Source organism: Sipha flava, unplaced genomic scaffold (genome assembly GCF_003268045.1).
Source record: "Sipha flava isolate LNK unplaced genomic scaffold, YSA_version1 180_pilon_pilon, whole genome shotgun sequence".
Lineage (NCBI taxonomy): Eukaryota > Metazoa > Arthropoda > Insecta > Hemiptera > Aphididae > Sipha > Sipha flava.
This window is the reverse complement of record NW_020272187.1, coordinates 1,071,608-1,076,241: the sequence shown is the minus strand read 5'-3', so window position 1 is coordinate 1,076,241 and position 4,634 is coordinate 1,071,608.

The following is a 4,634-nucleotide window of genomic DNA, read 5'->3' as shown; positions in this document are numbered from 1 at the left end:
TAAAATATTTATTTTATTTCAGCCAAAAAATTAATTACAATTACAATAAGTAAACTATTTTATTAAGAATACATTATCAATAGCTAATACGACTGAGCTAAGCTCGTATCTGGTGTACGGGGTTCCGTAAAAATTATAATCCTTAGTGTAAGAAGATAATTAAATAGAATACTTGTATAGTTAAAGATACGACTTCATCAATAAACATTATAGGTAGACACAGATTTCATGAAACATAATTTAACAACGCATTTAACATGTACACATTCGAATAAGATCGTATAATTAGACATATTGACTTTTTAAAATTTCATTAATACACACATTCGCATTTGAATCATTAACTATTTTATTTATAGCCTTTTTTTATTTGATTTTTTTTTTAACTATATCATTGGTATTTTATTAGATTGGTTTTCACATAAGCTTTTTATTACACTCTTATACGGGCGGCAGTCCCGAGAACTCGTCACGTCCGCGTTGCACTGTCGACGAGTGCACTGAGATTTCAACCGATACTCGTAAACGAAATCGTATAGGTGAAACAGAACCGTTCGATGTCGATGTCGACCGGGTTCGTCCGATAAATCTTCTCGGATGCGCGCCGTAGTAACGATCCATTTGTGGATTAGTCATTAGTAAAGCATTACCATACATTATTACGTATTATCCAGGAGAGCAGTGCACGCAACGTTATGATGTTATTATTATTATTGTTGTTTCGAAGCCCTCGTTATATTTGGCTTTTTTTTTCTCTCTATCCCGTTCAAGTGTATTCCGCCGCAAACGGCCTCCTATAAACTCGCAATAAGAAGATTTATAGCGCAGACGAGGGTCCTGCGGCGGCAGCGGCCTACGGTACGTCTTATTTCGATTCGTTTCATTTTTTTTTTTTTTACTTTCCGTTACACATAAAAGAATATCGCATTTACGGACAATAGTTCGGTGTGCTGCGGTCGTCGAAAGAAAAAATACGTACACACGCGCGCGCGGTCCGATTGAATCTTGCACACATGAAAACCCGTGTCTCGGGAAATTTATCTACGTCAGGTGCCGACGTTCCCGGCTCGGTATTGCACACGTTTTACGACTACTCGTCGATACATAAAACAAATGGGGAAAATCGTAAAAAAAAAAAAAAAAATAATATAATAATAGATAAATACAAGTCCGTCCACCCTCGCCTTAGCGTTCTTGCCGTCTAGGACTTTCGGATCGGCAATATTTTCACACGCGTCGCTCCCCGTCCCCGTGCGCCGTTCCGCGTGGGACACATATCTGTCATGGAAAACCGTTTCCAGCCCTCCGAAATATTATTGGATCGCGTTCGACCACGATACGAACACGGTCGGTGAACGAGTAGGTTTTCACCGGTTTTGCCGACTGCGAAACGTTATCTCGCGCCCACCTGGTCACCACAAGTGCCATACGTGAGGTACACTAAAACCCAATTTCGGTACGCGCGTCCGTTTTTCAACCGTATTAATGTATTATATTGCGTTATCGGACGGCCGTTTGATTTATTACACACGCACACACAAACCGTGTGAAAACGACGTGATCATCATTGTAGAATACGCTAAATAAACCAGTAGTGGTTTCTTTAGTTTACAATTATGTTCGTTTCATGAAAATTAATTGAAAAAATCTTGTTTCCGTTCGAATTTTTTCAACCGTACAGGTGCATAATATATAAATATATAAATTTAATTCGAGTTCGTACACAATATTTCAATAATATCATTCCCTGTAACATTAGTGTAATACGTATTATTTATGTTACGCGTTGGTTATTTATGATTATTGAGCATGTTCCTTCAATAGTATTTTACCGTAGCCACCACGTGGATATTTAAACTATAAATATCGATTTCAACTTGACATTCTAATAACGGTCTAATCCGTTATTGCTTACCAAGTGTCAAAGTAAATAATTAATATACCAACACGTTTCCGTAGTAATGTTATTTTCACACTGGATTCTACCGGATTGTTTATTATCAATATTATTTTTTTTTCCAGATGCCGATAAAAATAAAAATATCGACAAACTGGTATTATATTGTGTTGAAGGAGTGAACAAAAAATTAAAAAATAAACGTTGACACTCGTACACGACGGTAAGGACGTAACGATTACGATTGTACGCATTACGTTACGTTTTAAGGATTTCCTATTAATAATTATTCGTAATCGGATTGAAACGAACACTATACTCGAACTCAATGTCTCCCGCGACACGAACACAGATATCCTGTCTGTTCAACGGTCGAGAAGTTAATAACATGGAAAAGTCCAAGTCGTTTTTTAACCGTGCATTACACCCGAGGAAAGAATCAATTAACGGCGAACCGCGCGCGATCGGAACGAAACCGTATTTATGGGCCGCAACAGAATATTATCATAATGCCAAACGAAAAACATTGAACCAAACGATTATTGCGTCCCGCGAGGAATCCCGTGTGCACGCACAACGAAAACGATAACCTGATCCCTTGTAATCCAACGCTGTACGATCTACGTACACTGTACGCCCCTTTTCCCGTCCAACACATGTACGGTTTACATAAATATATTATTATTATTATTATTATTACAGACGTTGACGGTTGCACTTTTTATTTTTATTGCGAACGGTATACGACGGTATACGCGTCGCTCCGGCCAAGGCGGTGCGAAACGTTATAATATTATTGTTACAGGAGAGAAAAAAGAAAAACATTAGAAAAACGTAACCGTCATCGATACCGAGTGCGATACTATACCGTGACGTGTGCGATTAATAATAACCGCGTACGACGCATTAATTGTACAGTTTATTAAGCCTGACAAGGTGTCGTGCGCGTCGATTATTTTGTTATATTTATGCGCTCGCTGCAGGGATATGTCGTTTATTTTTATAAATCCGTCGAAAGCGGTGTACACCGCTGGCGTGCCGTTTTAAAGAAGTTTATTTTAATTTTCGTTGTTTTCTCTCTCTCTCTCTCTCTCTCTCTATGCGTACCTACACACGCTCGCACGAACACGTTTCAACGGCGTCTCGGGGTGACGGTAATCTGTTTAATGGAAAATTGTCTACGGACAGCGGCAGCGCGTTTAGATGCCGCCCGCCCGTCAACCCTTCGGCAAACCGCTTTCGAATAAAATACGCGTACTATATATATCTGCCTCGCCAGGGACTCGGCGCCGTTCCCCAACGTCCAATTATTTATTTTTGATCCGCTGCATTGTATGCGGCTCGGTGTCCCTAAAAATATATACAACGTTTTTTTTTCCTTTTCTTTTCTTTTCCAAACCGTCTAATTGCCGGACGATTTGTCCCGGTGTCCGAGGGAAAAGTGCATTATACGGATATCCCGCTGCGAACACGAGTATAAGATGGCCATTAAATATCGTTCGGAAGGGGGAAAAACGCAACGTTTCAGCGCACACACCTTCCACTTTGTATCGGGTTTCAATTATTTTTGTTATGTTTATTATTGTGTTTTTGCGGTAAAACGAACGAATACCCTCCGGAAACGATGACCAAATAATATCCTCTCGCGCGGTTTTATAATGATATGGGAAGTGAACGCCGTATTTTCTCGTCAACGTGACACCAGCGAATAGGAGGTGTGAAACGGACGAGGAAGTGCGCACGCGTGTCGTAACGAAACAGCGGTTTTCGGCTAACGAGCAACAAGCATGGTCATAGTTTCCGTGTTCGGGACATACGTTATAAAAGAACTTTTTGTAGATTTCTGTTTGGATTGGAGTGAAGCGTTCATCATGCATATTGTCGATTACAACGCATTTTTAAATGTTTTTTATTCAAATCGCATTATCAGCATACGTTTTACCATAATATAACTGCCGTTCTGTGCCTAGTTCTGATAGATGCGTTGTAACCCAAACTGTTGATAGCTTCGGAGCACAGTAATTACATTTTTGACGCTTAGGTGCCATTCTGGTATTGCGCTTTAACTTGCACGATAACGTTCGACATACGATCACAAACAAGTCTTAAAACAAGCCATAGTTTACGGCTGAAAAGCGCAGTATCGTCCTGTAAATATAAAAGTGATGTTTAGATGTTAATTTTTAGTGGTTGAATTAAATTCAACAGCGATATAATGACGATCCATCTTTAAATTTTAGTTTTAATAATAATTTTTATAATCGGTTCGGTTAAATAAATGTTTTTTAATTCAATTTCACCATGAGTTAATGAATGTTATTACGATAACTTGTTACAGAGAGGACCATTAATATGTAAATTTAATAAACAACAATTTTTAGTTTTTGCGTAGAATCGTTCACTTCCGTACAATTGAATCGACTTCGACTTTCGTATACCTTCTGACAGTTTTAAATAATTCGTTTAAATGTTGAACGAAAACGCTATACGTTACGATGTAGACGGAGAACCACGAAATCAACGGTGACCATCAACAGGATTAAAAACAATAGAATGCAAAATACGTAAAACTAAAATAGACATAGAAAACAACGCGATCATTAACGGCGCAAAGTATAATGTTATGATTTCATTAAGAACTGCGCGTATTCCGCACAATGCATTTCATTAACGGTCGGTTGACATTTTCAGACAATACATTAATTATTATTATGATTATGTTTTGTGCTCAAACGAA